Here is a 19651-nt window from a genome sequence, read left to right as displayed (position 1 = left end):
ATTCAGGTGAGAATTCCCGATTTTAAAAGCAATCCATACATAACACATTCGGTTATGTTGGTAAATCGAGCCTCTGATAAGTAAGAGATACAGTTATTTCCGCAAATTAGACCTTTGATAATCATTCAGGAAAGAGCTCCTATTTCTAGAAGCAATCCATACATCACAGATTCAGTTGTTTCGGTGGATTGGCCCATTGTTAAGCATTCACGAAAAAGCTTCTGTTTCTAAAAGCAATTCATACATCACAGATTCGGTTATTTCGGTATATTGAGCCATTGGTAAACATTCAGAAAAAGGATCCTGTTTCTAAAAGGAATCCGTACATAATAGATTTGATTGTTTCGGTGAGCTAGGTCGTTGAAAAAAAATTTAGGAAAATGGTCCTGTTTCTAGAAGCAATCCATACATAGCAGGTTCCGTTGTTTTGGTGAATTGGGCCTTTCATAACACCGAAGTCGGCACTTGTCTATGGCATTATCAGTTAAGCCCTGCAGATTTCTCTCGTTTCGCTTAATTTTGGCCGGAAATGAATTGTGTCTAATGTATTATCACATATACGAACTCTACTTGTCTTGTTTCGATGAATTGAGGCCTGAATACTTTTGTATATAGCGATTATCTCTTGGTTGAACGAAACCTTTTTTTGATTCACAACATTAAAACTTGTTAACATATACTGGAATGAACTTTAGGCAAACGTGTATCACGTCGTCTTCGTTAAGGATTAATCTGTTATGCTTTCGAATATAGAAGAATCCGTTTTTTTTGTGAAACAATTGTTAATATATATTGAACGATTGTAGTTTGTAGTTGTAGTTTCTTGATGAAATGTGTTTGTGTATTTCATAGACTGAAGTTATGAATTATACTTTCAGGTTTATTGAATGGTTTTATGATGGTTCTCATAATGTATATAAATGTACTGACAGTAACTCAATTTTTCTTTGTAGTTTCCTCAAATAATTATTTTTTTCAAAAAATATGCTCATGCACTACGAAAGTCAAAACCATTAGCATCTGTGGCATCACAGAATGTTTCACAAGAAGATTACTACTTCTTTATATATTACTTTTTGTTAATATAGAAAGTTTTTTATGTGATTACTTCAAAAAAAATATGATCAAGCTTGTGGCCATCCTTTTTAATATATTACATAGCATGCCCGGAATGATATTTTGAAACATTCACTTTCTGTTTGATAGCCCATTGTGATTGATTTCAATTTATTTCCACAAATGAATATATATAATACAGTGCCACGTATGAGGTGAGCTAGTTTTACGTATACTATACATCTTGTATTATTATAAGAAGCAAATAAGTACTTGTTAAAAAAATATATTCTACAAATAGTTGAAATAGTATGCAGCTAATAGTTTTGATTGAAGTAGAATGAAATGAATGCGGGCTAAAAGACTTTGGAACAATCTCAATTTCTTTATTCCCTTTATAGTTCAGAAACATATTTTAATGACTTGACACAAGTTGATAATATAAATTGATTACAAACAATAGAACATGCTGCGTGGAGTGAGTGAGGTGGAGAAGAAGAAAACTGTTTTGAACATAAACGATGAAGATCCGTCTCGGAGATGGAGACCCGTCACGTCACATTAATTTTAATTGGGTTTTTATAGTTTTTTCGCGCACTTTCACATTGTCTTCTAATCTCCGTACGAATAGGACAAGCGTGTGGTAAAAGTGAGAATCGAAAATATCGCAGTTCTTGATTGAAATCTTAACGTAAAGAGTTTCTTCAAGCAGCAAAAAGGAAGCAAGTAGCTAGACATTTCTTTTTTGAGTATGCCGACTTCTTCTTCACATCTTTTCAACAGCTCTAATTCAATCAGAACAACTCTTTTAAATTTCATCGACAATCCTTTAAAAAATACGATGTAGTATATATTGGGAGATATTTTTGTGTAACAATATTTTCGTTGTTGCCACTATTTTTTGAGCCCTACAGTACCTCTATCCGAATGTTTTCACAATAAATGTAAAATCGTGATATACGAAGTGTCAAGAAATGTAACAACAATTCTACTTACCATCAATTCCGGTATTTTCCATCCATTGGGATGACACTTCATGAAGTCTACCCATAGTTGAGAACTGTTTTGTGATGGCGGCATTGTAGCCAATAAATCCAATGCTAATTGAATGTGTTCCTTCAAATATGAAAAAGTAGAAAATAAAGTATGATGACACAACATGTATCAACAAAAATGTATTGGAGTTTGTTTCACTATCCAAAATTCAAAACAACAGACAAAATGTTTTTGAATATCAAGCCAAAAAAATCTGTATATTTTGAGATAAAAATATAGTATGTTCCCTAATTCTAATAACCATATCTTAATACTGTATATATTTAGAAATAAAAACACATTGAGCAAAATATTTCAGCATCAAGCATTCGTTGTAAAATTTAAAAACTTTAAAAATTGTAAAATTTAAACCCTCTACTTCTATTTTATACATAAACAATATTGGCTCTCAAGTTTTACTACCATACAATATAATTTTCAACATTTATGATTTTTATCAGAGTCTCCACAGATTTACATACTATGTAATTCAATTCTCCTTTTATTATCTGCCTTCTTTGTTTCTTGTTTGTCCTTATATGCATTGCTTCTGCCCATGAAATAAGGTGTCGTTGTCCTTTTCGCTAGCTGTTGTTATTTTTAAATTTTTCACGGAGCAACTTTCCCATTTTGCTAGATCTTTTTCAGAGAGAAGATATATTCAGATGATAGAATATATCTTACTTACTTTAATCATAGAAACTTTGCAAGATTGAATTGAATTGAAGAAGAATTTCGAAAAGTGAAATTAAATTTCGTGAGATAAATTTTCGCCATGGCACCATTATGCGATTGTTTCATGAAAAGTACATACACATTTTCAATGTGTTTATTGAAATTTCAACACGTTCTTGTTTCAATTATTCCTTTTGAAATTCACTATATTGGTCAGGAAGGAATCATTTTTAGCTCGAAATATAATTTTTCTGCACTTCACTCACAAGCTACCTAGATATACAACCACCTTCAATCTACATTCGCTCGGCGTTCATTTTTTTAAATAATGAAACAATATTCAGCAACCTTTCCCAACAAACTATCTGATGCTGATTAATTAAGTCTCAAATGATCCTCCATTATAGAAAACTTCATAGATTGTTATTAAACAATTGATATTTTATACTCTTAGCCTTTTACTTTGTGTTTAGTACTCTACTGTGAGTTCCTGTGTTATGATAGTTATCCTTTTTAAGCAATTTAGTTTGGTGCGGTTGTCTATACCATGGCAAACAACTCTGTTTGTGAGTGACCACGGTAAAATATACAGTATGAATTAATGGCCCCTTAACTCACCGCTGGAGGCAAAAAAGAAGGTGAGATAACTCTTGTACACGCCTAACTGGCTGGCCATCTCCAAAGGCTTTCAGTCTGTCTAGCCATAAATTTGGCCAGGAGACCCAGCGTTGTCCCTTCAAACCACCCTTATAATCATTTTTTCTTTCTCTATAAAAGAAAGCTTAAATAACTAGGCCAGCCATAAATTATAATATGAAATGTTGTGGAAGGTTGAGCTGGGTATCCTGGCTACAGCCTCTGCTGTCTAGTGCAAGTTTGTAGATACCGATGATGGCATAAATAAATAAATCTTAGTGTTATTCCTTGTCTGAAAACAGGGTAGAGGGTGGGGAACAAGGATGCAGTAGTCCGTAAACCGCGGAGCGCCCTGCAGTGCAGCGGATAGACGCAGAAGCGATGCGCTCCGCCCTGACATGGTCACCAGGTCTCTACATTATATGGATTCTTGGATCTCCTGAAAAAATCATCATTATATCCATTTTTTATACATATGGTCAATATATCAATATTTAGAAGCCCGTTCATTCCAGTGCATATGGACATAATATCCATTCTACATTATCGATATATTGTCCGTTTTTTATAGTAAGGATGTTGTAAAAACAAAGCCCTTAGAAGTCAAAAAAGTCATAACGAGGACATTTTAAACCTTGTCAAAACCCAACCCAACAACTTTACTATTTAAATCTGACTGTTCAAATCTTCGTTGTCGAACCATTAACTTTTGATTAATCACGATAGAAAATTCGAAGAGCTTAAATTTCTGATTTGTTTCCATTTTAAAAAAGCTGCAAAAGATAAATAAGAATTTCATCCATATCGTTACTTATCGGTACTGGCATGGTTAGAACTTGATGATGTGGTTACAAAAGATTGCGTAACAAAGCGTACGGCGGTTCTTATTATTAATGGCAATTAAAAATAATTAAAATACCCCGATATCGAATTGAACCTTCGATTTTTTTGTAGATTAATGGAGCTTATTCTGTTCACCGCAATTTTGCACACAAAGAGACGGAAAAAGGGTATAACTGTATGAATTTTAAATTTTGAATTGATTTGGATTATTGTTTGTTGCAGTATGAAACTAATTACTGCACACCATGTTGTTCTTCCATTTGAACTACCACCTTCAAAGATGGATTGGATACGAACCAATAACTTTCATGGTTTTACAACAATAGACATTTGCTTGGAATTCACAAAATTCAATGTCACTTCAAATAAAAACACATCATAAAGCTTGTTGTTACAAAATTAATTGTGAGTTAAAAACCCTAGCTAAGTATTACAGGTTTATTGAAACTGTTGTCTCCTTGAATTAACAAACTTTAGACTTCGCCAAAGTTTTTATTAAAGTAAAGGGTGTAGCCAGCTATTTGAAAACTTTTGTTGCAGCCAACTGGTATTCGGCTATTTTTGCTTTTTAGGCAAATTTTTTAAAAAATTCACGTTAATTTAAGTACAACCTAGACCCGGGACGAGGTTGTATTATTATAACCTCGCTACGGACGACGTTGTACTTATGAAACATAATACAAGTTAACCTGGGAAGAGGTCAGGGAAGGGCAACAAAAAGTTAGTATGTATCACCATGCTCGACAGCATGACTACATGTATTAATGTAACTGTTTTTCTTTTATTACTTGCAGAGTAATGAATTACCCAATGGGTTATAGCATATGCTTGCCATTTATAAAACAACGCCTCCATCCATGATCGTACGCATTTAATATTTTGCAACGTGAAATTCATCCTTGAACAAAATTTAAAATTTTAGGCCTACTAAATATCTTGAATTAACATTTAAGGTCGATTTTGATCACATGAAACGTGTACAACTGTTCTAAATTTTAACGAGCTTGTTCGAAAACGCATGCTGTACAAAAAAAGCAAGGGGAAACTTCATTCTAGTCAATACACAAGCAAGCGAACTGAATTAAGTAATAGGGGAAGATGTCCTATTAGGGTAAATATTTAGGCAAGTAGCCAGGCCCATCCATACCTACACATACAATACTAAAAACAAAATTTAGGAAACTATTCCCGCAATAAATACGATATTGAATGTATTGTGAAGCTAAACAAGGAAAAGCTTATTCTGATTAAAAAACAATTAGACAAGTAGCGAAACCTATCAATTCATCATTAAAAAAGTATTTTGGGGAATAACCTTACGCAATATAAAAAAAGAACAGAATAAAAAAACGTCAAACGATCACTTTTTTCTATTCAAAAATCGAAAGGGCGAGTAGCACACGCGTGCGTATATCATTGCATGTGCATACATCAAAGATTTTGTTAAAGCTCTCTCGCACCAAATGAAATGTTCAATGTTCTAGCAAGCAAATAAAAAACCCTTTCTTCTACTCTGTAAACAGGCAAGGGAGCAAAAGATCCTGCAATACAACCTAACAAAGAGATCTGATAAAAACGACATCGCGAAAGGTGAAGTATTAAATCTCTTGGTCGGCCAATTCGAGACTTTATTTCACTCAGAAAACAGGCACGAGAGTGTGAGACCCATCCATACATCATTTAAAATGAGAATTTTGGAAGTTGCTTTTCACGCTGAATAAAAAGTTAGATATCCATCCATACACTACTAAAAAGGAGATTTAGATAATATCAGATGTCCTCACATGTGAATTCACAGGAAGACTTTATCCCACTCAGTAAGAAGCAGGAACGGGGGAGACTGATTCATACCACCATACAATATTAAGGATATTTTGCAAAACCTTCCTTCAGGCGGAAAAAACATACAGCATGTCGTAGCAGACCTGTGTATACAACATTAGTTCTCCTCAGTAAACAACCAAGAAAATGAGAGATCCATCCATACCTTATAAAAATAGAGATTCTATCGATATACATGCATCATTTAAAAAACGCATTTTTTTAATTTACCCTTCTCGCGAATTAAAATATTCAGCACGCCAACCTGGTAGAAAACTTTATGCTAGACACTAAACAAGGAGTGATGTTTGATGCCCATCCATACACCACTAAGAAGGAGATTTTGGAAAAAAGTCGCAAATACGCTTGTACGATATAATAAATTAGATGTTCTAACAGCTCAATTCATGGAATACTTTACTTTTTATCTTAACACAGTAAGTTTGCTGGAATGTGGGACACCTATACATACATTTATCAGATATTAAAACAAACAGTAGATTTGGATAACTATCCATACACAAATAAAAACGATATTTTACAAAAATAATTGTGTGTCATGTTTTTTTTTGCTGTTTATAGGAAGCAGTGTAATTTGATTTTGAACTTTTAATATTTTTAAAACTAAAACCTCATGACAACAATGATAAAAAAGTATATGGACTTTTTTTGTTCGTAGCTGTTAGAAAAACTAATATTGCTAATATTTATAGGACACATTTTAATAGCAGACGATGTTTTATACTGTATAAATATTCATTATAAATAAATGAATGAATAAAAAATGAATAAATAAATAAATAAACTATTCAGAGGAACATAGTTATTAATATAGTGTAACTAGCTATATAAAATTGAGTTATGACTGCATCTTTCACGTTTTACCGGCAATGTTAATTGTCTACATTTATAACGACGATATGGTTGCTACGAAGTTAAGTTATATTGCGCTGTACAAGGCCCGTTCTTAAAGCTCTCTAGCCATTGAACGCTACGACTTTCTCATAACCGGTTGAAAATAGCTATTAGTTAATAATAGGGTAAATAGAATTTGATTTAGCTAATATTGCGTGTATTTCGACTCCTAAAAAGAAATAGTACTGTAGCATTTTTTTTGCAAAACAGGAAAATTTGTTGAGTTATTTCTAAAAGGTTTTTTAGTAACACTAATTGACCAAGGCAGTTCACAAGATAGCGTATAGCTCTGAATAGACCATTTCGGAGATTATGCGCCATTATGAATTTGCGGAACTCGGTGGTGCAAGTTGAACTTTGGACTTCACGTTTATTCAGTCATTTGCCTTGCGAAACTGCTGGCGGCAGGACAGTTTTGATTTTTGATATCTGTTTTTATCTTTGTGATACTAATTTTATGATATATATTTTGAAAAAAACTTTTATTAGGCACTAGACAACTTAATATATCCTAAAAGCCTTTAAACTAGCTAGCTAGCTAGAGGTCTCCCAAAAATGCTTTTAGGACACTGTACTGTAGCTAGCTATAAGGCTGTAATTAGTAATTAATGCTTGGTTAAAGGTAACTTCATTTTATATTTAGATATTTAAAATTGTGTAGCTACTTTGTGCATTATAAACATATTGGCATTGGATTTTAAACTTGGATTATACTTTACTTCAGAGAGAAATTTTTGATTTTGGAAATACCTTACTGGATTTGGATTGAACTATGTTTTTGGATTTGTAAAGAAATGTTTAGGTTGTAATATTTGTAAAGATCTAGAGAGTTATAATCCATTGTCAAAACACTTGTCAAAACTCTATAGTGTTATTTATTCCTAAAGTGAAACTTAAGCTCGCAAAATAATCTGGCTTCTTTTCTATAACGGATGTAAAAATTTTCAATACACTGCCCATAGAGATACGGTAACAGGTTCAGTCGCAGATTTTAGGAATAGAGTCATGAGTCATTTTAATTGCAAATAATTTTTATTATTTTGATATTTTAATAATTTTGTTTCTCGGTGTATGTTTGACCTTTGATTCGTCTACTTAAACACTCCTATCTTTGAGTCTTTCAAGAGTGGTATTAGAAAGAATACCTGTCTTTCTTCCCTGCTTTCGCTATTGCCCTATAATTTTTTTGTACGCTTCTCTTATTGAAAAATATCAAAAAGGGAGAAATGAGTTTAGTTTACAGACTAAAGTGTTATTCAATTTTTTGTTTTTCTATGTTATTTGTTTCAGTCACAATGTATATTTTACATGATTTTTTGTTATATATACGTATGTCTTTGTCGGTTTCTTTATCAGAACACGCAATTATAGCAGTAACTTATTACTAAAGTGTAAATTTTTATGATAAATAAATAAATTACTCTGTGAAGCTTGTTTGAATTATTGGCATAATAAGTTCCATAGCAGAAAAAGCTATTAATTATTAATATGAGGGGTGGTAATAAATTGAAATGGGTCATAAAATTTTTCGAAATTTGGCGTTGCTTGTTCAATTTTTCAACACAAGTCAATAATAAAAAAAGGTAGGAAATTAGCTCACTGAAGAGAGAGGGGTATTTCAACTGGCAATATTACCTGTACATATAATGTGACCCTCCTGAAAGTCAATATACTGAATAAAAATTTGACTACTTATTTGAATAATTATGGTATTAAGTTAGCAATATCTCTACACTGTCTCAACTTAACAAGGATTGTCCAGATTTCAGACGTTTCTAGCCTAGTTAACTAAGTTTTCTTCGAGATATTAAAATTGAGTTTCTTATTTAATAATTTTCCAGTGCAAAACCGAATTAAAATCAACCAATAAACATAAAGCCAGCATGACCACATCTAACATTAAAGATTTCTCAATACTGATCACGTGAGCAAAAAACAATAGAATTTCTTGCCTTAAAGTATTCACAAATTTCTTTCATACAAGACAAAAAATATCTTCTGAGCAATTGTATTTCAATTGGCATAACTGGTATTTTATTTAATAAAGCATGTTAACAAAGATAAATGTATCATAAATGTAAAAAACAACTTTTTAAGACAAAGCATTCTTACTACTAAGTGAGCACACAACACTATTCTTCTTGCTTTAAAAAATAAGATTAAATAATTCGTTAACAAAATTCAATCTAGCTCAGGCTACAAAAAGTTAATTATATGCTTAACTCAGATATCTTTGAAAAGATGCCATACACTGCCTCTTTTTTCAACAATAAATGCAAATGCACTAGCTCTTTTAGAACATGTATTCAGTATGGAATTAGCTACCTTTCATGTTGATAGAAAATATATTTAAAAAAAGTATTCTGTTTATATAAAAAATCAACTCTGGCCTACTTTTCACCACATCAGATTTTAAAAACTAACGTTTTTCTCAAAAAAATATTTTTTTTTTATAAAATTATTATTCAACAGATTACCGAAAAAAACATATCAATTTAAACTTTTTAATAGCAAATTTCCAGAGTTAATGTATACTATTAATAGCATGGCTTTATTACGTATTATGACGTTTAACAGTTAAAAATTTATTGTTGCCAGAAATTGTATCCTGGAAGAATCAATTTTTATATGAAAATTATACCAATAATCATAATTTTCCTCAAAAAGTTACTTTTTGGTCTTATAACAGCAGATCACTGAGAATTTACACAACTAAAAATCTTGTGGTAACATTTTTAAAATTAAAAATCTTGATTTTGTAAACATTGTATGCACAAATTCTAAAAAATTATAAAAAAAAATTAAAAGTAATTGGAAATATCATCTTTTTTAAAACATCTTTGGACACGCTGCGTACAAAAAAAGAATTGTATGGAGCAAAAGATCGAAATGGAACTGAAGTTTAAAAAAAATGTCTTTTAGTAAAAAACACAATCGTTACGGAGAAAATATCACTTGCCGTAAAAATATAGTCTGCGGCCATGTGGAGGGGCGGATGGACATAGCAAACAAAATAGTAGATGATCGCAGTGAATACAACATGGTATGACATAGCCCTCCCTTTGTCATGTATTCCTGCAGTATATATTTGCTATAGGTTACTTCTAACGACAAAGCAATGTGTTTCGTTAATATATTAACACTTTTAAAACACTCCATAAGTGAATAATAAAAAATAAAAAATTGCATGCGCAAATTAACAAATATGGGTTCATTCGTGTTGTTTTTTTCATGGAATTCCTGGTACAATGTGCATATGTTATACGGTGACAGTCTTATCTCTAGTTCTGATTCACTGGTGGGACTGTCAAGATTGAGGCCCTAGACGCCTCTTTAGTTTTGATCTTTAATAAATCCCAGTTAAATAAGATGTTCCAAGGGTACAATCTTAACAGCCCCATCACTGCTTCTCTGCTATCGTAATAACTCCAGTTTAAAATGGTGCCAGGAGTAATTCTTGTAAGTAGATGTTTTTTATCTTCTCTTTTTTTCTCATTTTCTGTGATCGCTTTTACTTTCGATTTTTTGTCGATTTATTATTTGTTACTTTTTCTGTTTAAAGTGTAAATGATACAGTTTCCCTGTAGTGTGTGTGGAAAACCAGTTAAAAACAACAGACATGCAATTTTAAGCAATTATTGTGATAAGTGGTCCCACTGTAATTGCAATGAAATCTATACTTTTGAATACCTATTTCATTAAACAAGGTCCAATGATCCTTGGCTATGCCTAAGTTATGTAAATCATGCCATGCCCTTTTTTTATTCCTCAGATACAAATGTTGTAAAAATATGGACAATGCTCCCACTTCCGTAATAACTAAAACAGGTAACGACTAGTCTCCGCAGAACCACCACAGAACAAGCAGCGAACCACCAGTCTCCGTAGAACAACCAGAGAACCAGCAGCGAACCGGCAGTACTATGACAGAACGAGTAGTCTTGGTTGAGAACCACCAGAAAATGTTGATGAGAAAAAACAATAGTTGACGGAATCATCAGAATAGCGATCGCTGTAAATGCTCCATGCCTTATAAAAAAAAAAAAAAAAAAAAAAACTGCAAAATTTCGGTAGAATTTACTATCCCGCCCCTTATTTCTGGGAATATTGAGAATAAATTAGTAGTATATGTCATTATGTTCATTATATCTTTTAGGTTTATATGTACGGCTTTATGCCATAATTAAGAATAAAGATCTATTCACATTCTGGTAGCAGAGGCTAGTTAAGAAGATGGCAACTGGAACAATCATGATGGCACAAAAGTATGGATTGCCCCAATTTTCTGAAGATGGGGATTTTATGGGAAGTAGTTACAGAACTTCCAAAGAAGAAACAAGGACCAGTTGTTTATTTGAGTTTAAATTCAGAAGTACGTCAGCCTTAACGAAAGAAGAATTGAATGAAGAAGATGGTTTAAATAAACTTGTTAATAAAATAAAAGAACTATATGACATTACTGAAGATCAAGCAATGTTCAATGCTTACGAAAAATTTGAGACCTTTCACCGTTCCAAGACAATGTCGATTGGTGATTATGTAAATGAATTTGAACAGCTGAATCAAAAACTTAAGAGTTTTAAAATTGAGTTACCAACTGCAGTTCTTGCATATCAACTACTAAAAAATGCACATGTACCGAAAGCTACACGTGAACTAACACGTGCTACAGTTCCTTCCCTCACATACGACTCTATGAAAAAACAGATAAAAGCCATTTATGATCAATGTGCTCAAAGTGAAAGTAGTAGAGACAGTAATGATATTGGTGTTGAGCAAGAAGTATTATATGGTCAAAAGTTTGACAGACGACGTTTTAACAATTGGAACACTCGTGGACGTGGCAGAGGTGGTAAATATTTCAGTGCTAAAAGAAGCCAGTACAACCCTAATGGTCCTGATGGACATCCATTGCAATGTCACCATTGCAAATCTATAATGCATTTCATGAATGACTGTCCTGATAAGAATAAAGGAAGCAAAGGGCAGGATAAAGTACATGTGCAGTTTTTCGCAAAGGGTGTGGAACAATGCTTTATGGAGCAAGTTGTGTCTGAGTCTTTGAATTGTGCTTTACTAAACTCAGGATGTTCATCGACAGTTTGTGGTAAAAATTGGCTTGACTGTTACATAGACACTATGCCAGAAGGGACAGCTTTAGCTGAAAGTAAGAGTAACAAGTCCTTTAAATTTGGGCCAGGTGGAAGCTTCCCCTCAGTTAAAAAAGTTAACATCCCTGTTAATATGGCTGGAATGCAAGCCCATATTCTTACTGATGTTGTCGATTGTGAATTACCATTATTGTTATCAAAAAAAGAGTCTGAAAGCAGCTAATAGCCAACTTGATTTTGTTAATGATAAAGTCACTATGTTTGGAAGAGACATTCCTTTACAACACACGTCAAATGGCCATTACTGTATACCTCTTACACCTAAGCAAGTTGCTGTTAACAAAACATCTCCGGGTGTAAATGCCACCAGAGTTATATTCATAGTCAACGATCTCACTGTAAAATCACCTTAAGAAAAATGCAAAAAAGCTACAAAGCTTCACAAACAGTTTGGACATCCCATAGACAGCAGCAAACTGAAAACTCTTCTCCAAGATGAAAATGTTGAAGATAAAGAGTTATTTCAGCAAATTGACAATGTTACAAACTCTTGTGACACATGCAGTAGATATATGAAGGCTCGATCAAGGGCCAATTGTCTCACTACCAATGGCCTCAGATGTCAATGAATGCCTTGCCATGGACCTAAAATTCCTGACAGTTAATCATAAAAAGTTAACCATACTTCATATGATTGATGTGTTCTGTAGATACAGTGCATCAACAATTATCAAATCCAAGAATAAGGAAATTATCGTAGACACAATTCTCAAGCACTGGGTTGCTATTTTTGGCACACCAAACTCGATTTTTTCAGACAACGGAGGGGAGTTTAACAATGAGCTCTTAAAGGGGCTCTCCAGTGAAAAAAAATATTTGAAAAAAATGTTATTTTAAGAAGACAATACATAAATATGTCAGAATAAACCTTTTACAATCGTTAAAAATCTTTATTTATACCTTAATGGGGTCTGTAAACATCTTCAATTTTAAATAAATTTGCAAGGTTGCGCAAAGTTGAGAGGACTAGGTCCGAATAAATAGGCATACGTCACATCGTGCAGACAGTCCGTGAGCTCAGCAGCACACCTTCTAAAAGTTTGTTTACTTAGTGTTTACATTGTTCGTTGATAAAACGTCTTGTAGTAATGACGAAGATTTTAACTTAGAAAACATAGAATAGGATAATTAGGATAAACATAGAATAGGATAATCTCTTCATGAAAAAGACTTTACAAAGCTACAGCCACACGACTTCGAACCTCTTGTGTCTCACAAGGGAGAAATTAATAATGATGCAAAGTGATGAGGTGTCTTCTACTAACTCAAAATAACGTTCTGAGCAAAATATTTTTTAAAGAAATAGAAAATATATTTAATTGGCTTTTTTTTAACATTCTTTTCATCACAAAAACTTTATCATTTGTTTCAGTAAAAAAACTTTCTTACTTTACAAGCCACTTTATTTTTATTTCACAATTCAGCAATATTTTTCATCCGCACGTGCTTTTTTGCACACAAATGCAAACAAATTTTATGAAACGTTGAAATTTTCACCATGATGGAGGACCATTCAAATGCGTGATCGAAAGATCGAATAATGTTCGGGTCGTGATAAGTTGGTAAAACATGAGTATTAATATTGTACAAATAAAAATCATTCTTATGATTATGGTAGGTCATAAATGCGTTGCAGAAGCTACTGACTTATAAGTAGTTGTTTTGACAAAGCTGTTTTAGAAGCTGCATTATCAGCATCACATGCAGACTTAAACATTACAAAGATTGAAGAAAATGAGTACATTTACCCCCTGAAAATATTCGGCATGTCCTTCCATAAAAAAAGCTTCTTTTTTGAAAAACAAAGAATAGAAACTTGATCGCTACGAAAGATGTGTAACTACTTTCTGAGTACGTATATAGCAAAAAAGAAAAAAGTGATTTTTACTGGAGTTCCCCTTTAAGAGATGTAGCAGAACTGTTAAACACAAGAGTGTATACAACAGCAGCAGAAGCTCCATGGTCAAATGGTGTATGTGAGCATCATAATTTCATCCTGGAAAATATGATTATGAAAATTGTTGACAACACTAGTTGTTCTGTTGAAAATGCACTTACATGGGCCAATTGTGCCAAGAATGCGTTGCATTGTATTTGGACGCAATCCAAATCTCCCATCTGTGCTTACAGCCAAGCCTCCTGTTCTTCGAACAGTTACACCCAGTCAATTAATTGCGAATCATCTGAATGCCCTGCATGTTGCTCGCAAAGCATTCATTGAAAGTGAATCTTAAAACAGCACTCAGTCATCAAACACGGACATCTACCAGCAAAAATTTTTATAATGGTGAATTGGTATACTATAAGCGACGTGGAGAGAAAGAGTGGAGAGGACCTGGTGTAGTCCTTGGCATTGATGGAAAACAGGTCCTTGTTAAACATGGAGGAACTTACGTTCGAGTGTCACTTGCAATCAGTGAAGGGACACCGTAGTTGTCAAGAAAGCACAAGTGGAAACCCTCAAGTGAAGAAAACTACAACCAAAGAAGAAGATTGCTTTGATGAAATTTCAAACAGCGTAGCGAATGGGTTGCTTGAAAGCGTAAACGATTTTGATATCAACACATCGTCAGAAGTTGTACTTGATGACATTCCTAGTGATCATGCCGTAAATACAAATGAGATCCCTGCTATTTCCCATGCTCAGGTTGAAACAACACATCAATCAAGCATTGAGCAAGAAGTTTCTAACACACCTCGCAATGAACAGTCATTGACAGTGACCCTTCTAAAAGTCAGGGAGAGGGTTAGGTTTATTGATCCTGATACTAATAAACTTGCTGAATTTATGGTTGTTAGTCGTGCTGGTAAAGTAGGAAAATCTGGAGTTGGAGCATATAAGAATTGGTTGAATGTCAAAGATGTTAAAACCAAAGCCATGAAATCAATTGACTTTGAAAACATTTTGGATTGGGAAAAGGTAAACACAGAGTCAGTATATAATGTAGAAACGTCATGTGATGTTAGTGAAGCTCAACATAAAGAATTAACTAAATGGCGTGATTACAATGTTTATGATGAAGTTGAAGACAAAGGGCAAGACATAACCACAACCCACTGGGCGATATCTGAGAAAAGTCATGATGGTAAAACAGAAATTAAAGCACGATTAGTGGCACAAGGTTTTGAGGAGGACACTATTGGTATACGAACAGACTCGCCAACTGTAAACAAGGAGAACTTTCGTCTTGTGTGTAATATTGGTGCAACCCATGAATGGAAAATTTTACAGTCTTGATATTAAAGCTGGGTTTCTTCAAGGTGCCAAGATTGATAGAGTCGTACATCTTCTTCCACCACCAGAAGCTAACACAGACAAGTTGTGCAAACTAAAAACACCTGTTTATGGCTTGTGCGACGCTTCACGCGCTTGGTATGAGACATTATCTAACGAATTCGATAAAGTTGCAGCTACAAGAAGCATTTATGACAATGCATTATTTTTCTGGAGAAAAGAAACTCTTAAAGGTGTAATTTGCTGTCATGTTGACGATTGCTTCTTCGTTGGAAGTGATTTGTTTCATGACACTATCATTGCACATTTACGTAAGACATTCTCACTTAGTAAAGAGAATTCAAAGTCGTTTAACTTTTTGGGATTAGAAATTGAACAAGAGTGTGGTGCAGTAATTATTCATCAGCATAATTACATTAGTAACATTTCACCAATTAATTTGACCAATAGTACGTCTACAATTCCACTTACAAAATATAAAGCACGTCAAATTCAATGGGCAGCAAAACAAACTAGACCTGATGCTGCTTACGTTGCCTGTGATTTAAGCACTCGCATAAGACATGGAACAGTTGCTGATGCTCGTAGAGCTAACAAGCAGCTGAAACATCTGCAGCAAACTGAAGTAAAGATTGTTATTTCAAACACTGGAGATGTTAAAGCATCATTGCTCATACTTTTCAGTGATGCATCACATGGAAATTTAATTAATGGCGGCTCACAAGGTGGATTTGTTCTGCTACTGCATGATGAAAGCAAAATTCCGCCAATTATTTGGAGATCTCACAAGTTAAAATGGGCTGTTAAAAGCGCCATGGGTGCGGAAACCATGGCTCTCTTAGAAGGTGCGGAACATGCTATGTTGATCAGATCCCTAATTAAAGAGATTTTTTCAGTTGATATACCAATTATCTGTATATCAGAAAATAAATCACTTGCGGAAGCAGTCAAAAATACCAACGTCATAGAAGATAAACGATTGTATATTGATATTTGTGCACTTCGTGAGATGGTCGAAAAAGGAGAAATGGGGGAACTCATTCTTACAAAATCAAGTGATCAGATTGCTGACTGTCTTACGAAAGGCACTGCTTCAGCTGAAAACCTGCTACGTATACTATCCGGTAGAGAACAGTTGAAATACCGTTAAGTTTTGGTTAATTAAAACAAATATAACAGTATGCCAAATGACACTTTAAAAGCATTCTTACATTGTGTTCCTGCGTCTTGCAGTTTCTTTTCTTGAACATACTTTATGATTTTGTTTTATTGAGAGAGAATGTAGTGGCAAGATTGTCATTATGTTCATTATATCTTTTAGGTTTAGATGTATGGCTTTATGCCATAATAAAGAATACAGATCTATTCACAGTATACACTATATTAGTGAAATATTATCCAAATTATACCGTTCTGGGATTAAAAAATCAAGACTCATTCTGTTTCCTTGCAATTTACTCTTCAACGCAATAAATAACAAACCAACATTTCAATCTTTTTCAGTAATTTCAATCAGGAATGCTAATGATTACCATGATAACAACAATAGCTAGAACATAGAACTCGGTAATACGACGACCATCTTTTTTTAACGAGCGTCTAAAATACATATGTTACCTCCAGCAAAACAACACTTTTCTTGCTGATTCAAATCGTGAATTTTTATGAAATGAATAACAAAAGATCGACTTCTTGTATTGTGATTATTTTTTTTACGCAGAATGAAGTTTATAACACTTTGAGAGTCATTTTTAAAATTCACCTGCACGAGGACCGTTAGTTTGTGTACGAGGGACACGAAATAGCCAGTGGAAAGTAGGGTCTTCGACTGTTATGTATTTAATTAGCTTCGTTGCGCTCACTTTGGTGTGGAAGTTTAATATTGGAACTATTTATTCATTGGTGGTTCTGTGATGATACTGCTGGTTCGCTGTTGGTTTTCTGGTCGTTCTACAGGGACTGCTGGTTCTGTGGAGACTGGTAGTTACCTGTTTTAGTTATTACATCCCACTTCAACTAATTTACAAACCTTTGTTCAACCGATTTGGAGAGGTGAACGCAAAATGCCCTTTCTCGAAACGAAAAAAAACAGTTCATGGTCCTGGACGCGAGATGAAGAGGGATTGCGAGGATGATGTTGAAGGAAGCAATGAGGCACTATGCATGTACTGTAAAAGGTCATCTATGCATTAACCAACGTGCTGGATCACTAGCCATGTGCAAGCAATGGAGTTGGTCAAATGCGTAGACAGCAAAAAAACTTATATTGATTGGCAAACTAAGTTACAAAGTGTTGCATGTAATCATTTCCTTGCAAAGATGCAGAAAAAAGACAACACACCAGGACTTAACCCTTATGTGTGACTTATTTGTGGTCATTCTTATAAGGGAGACATTGTGACCACTGCCACTGTTTTTACATTCAGGTCATACTCACCTATATCATCCATCGAAATACACAAGGCTAAAAGAGCATTAAGCATAGGAGAAGAAGCAGGTCAAAGTTAACATACTAGCACTTCTTAATTATTTCCACGTCCCTTTTGGGCACAGGATGGGTAGGCGGAATAAAGGGAAAAAAGTGCGCAAAGCATCAACATTGCCATTACAGCAAAACCGAAAGGAGAATGGCAGCTGAAGTTGTGTCAGTAACAGTTGAGGGCAATATTTGTGTTCTTGTGGCCGAAATACAATCAGAGTTTCCTAATTGAGCCCTAAGGGGCCTTCAAAAATTTTTTGGGGCCCTGTTAGCGGGATATTGGCGCTAAGGGAGGGAGGGGGGTTCAAGTTTGAAAAAAGAATCCGCGAACGATTGAGAAATTTCAAAAATTTGTTTGTGGCCTGAAAATTCTTCGTTCGCGAGCATGTCTCATGTCATCAATTCCGATAACTTTTATCTACAAAACACGCCCCTGAGCCTTCTAAGATTTATCCAAATGTATGTATTTCACGGACAGAAATCTGCTAAAAGAGGGGGGAGGGGGTCCAAATCTTAGCGGCGATATCCCGCTAACGGGGACCAAAAAATTTTTTGAAGGCCCCTAATTTTGTCTCTAGGGAATTGCACTGGATTGCTTTTAAATCCAACTTTATCAAAATTTAAGGTTACAGACTTAGCTTTACTCTTTCTCGCAGCCAAAGTTTTGTTTTAAAGGAACATTTTTTAAGCTTTTTTGTTGTAGTTGTCAGAGGGATTTTCTCCTCCTGGAGGTCAAAGTTATTGCACATGCTCCAAGGTCTGACAAATGGCTTTGTATTTTACAGGGCAGGATCAAAACCAGTCAGTAGCCATTTTATTACCTGGATTCTATTCTAGTCTTAGCAATAATCAAATTTTGCACATGATAGAATACCAATGACAAATTTCCCTCCACAACTACTTAAATTAGAATATACAGTTCGAATTTCGAAGGAAAAAAAAACATTCGAAATTACATAAGAAACGAACCAACCAAATAAGGGTATTTGTTTCATATATTTTAAACCGACTTACCCTTCCAAACATTCCAAGTCGGCGCATCGTCTGATTCAAATGTCTTTTCGCATGTTACGCAGAAGCAAATTGTATATTCAGCAGTGGCTTTTACTTTTACTTTTTGCTCATGAGCAATCAGAGCTCTTGCAGTATTGAAGTTTGTACAAATTTTTTTGCATAGGGTCCTACTCGCATCTTTTAACTGGCCTTCGGGCTGTTTTGAGAGGTCCCCTGCTGGTTGTGATAGTTTGTTAATACTTCCTTGTATTTATTCAGTTCAATTTTTGTAAACTTTCATTCCCAGAAAAGATTATCTGTATCTGTATCTATATCTGTATCTGCAGCCAACGTTCCATGTGATATGTGAACCAGCCCACGCTGGGAAGAAAAAATACCCAGAATGCTTTGCGCAACCGTCAAAGATCTATTACATGTATTACAGTATATTACTAAGTATTACAGTGTATTACCAAATACTACAAAATATTACAGTTAGATGTTACAAGTACTACAGTGTATTACCGAATACTACAAGGTATTACAGTGTATTACTGAATACTACAAAATATTACAGTATATTACTAAGTACTACAGTGTATTACTGAATACTACAAAGTATTACAGTGTATTACCGAATACTACAAGGTATTACAGTATATTACTAAGTATTACAGTGTATTACTAAATACTACAAAGTATTACAGTATACTACCGAATATTACAAGGTATTACAGTATACTACCGAATATAACAAGGTATTACAGTGTAATACAAGGTATTACAGTGTAT

At 34.0% G+C, this 19651-nt stretch overlaps 1 long non-coding RNA gene across 1 annotated transcript; it reads right to left on the bottom strand.

Annotated features, from left to right (window-relative positions):
- Positions 1 to 1727: 1727 nt before the first annotated feature.
- Positions 1728 to 3710, bottom strand: LOC130641618 (uncharacterized). The gene is made up of 2 exons (XR_008982482.1): positions 2053 to 3710; positions 1728 to 1883 (listed from the first exon to the last, which is right to left on the bottom strand). It is a non-coding gene; the product is annotated as an uncharacterized LOC130641618 (long non-coding RNA).
- Between the last annotated feature and the right edge of the window lie 15941 nt (positions 3711 to 19651).

This window comes from Hydractinia symbiolongicarpus, chromosome 4 (genome assembly GCF_029227915.1).
Source record: "Hydractinia symbiolongicarpus strain clone_291-10 chromosome 4, HSymV2.1, whole genome shotgun sequence".
Taxonomy (NCBI): domain Eukaryota; kingdom Metazoa; phylum Cnidaria; class Hydrozoa; order Anthoathecata; family Hydractiniidae; genus Hydractinia; species Hydractinia symbiolongicarpus.
Note: the sequence above shows the minus strand (reverse complement) of the source record. Positions and strands in the feature narration are given on the sequence as shown.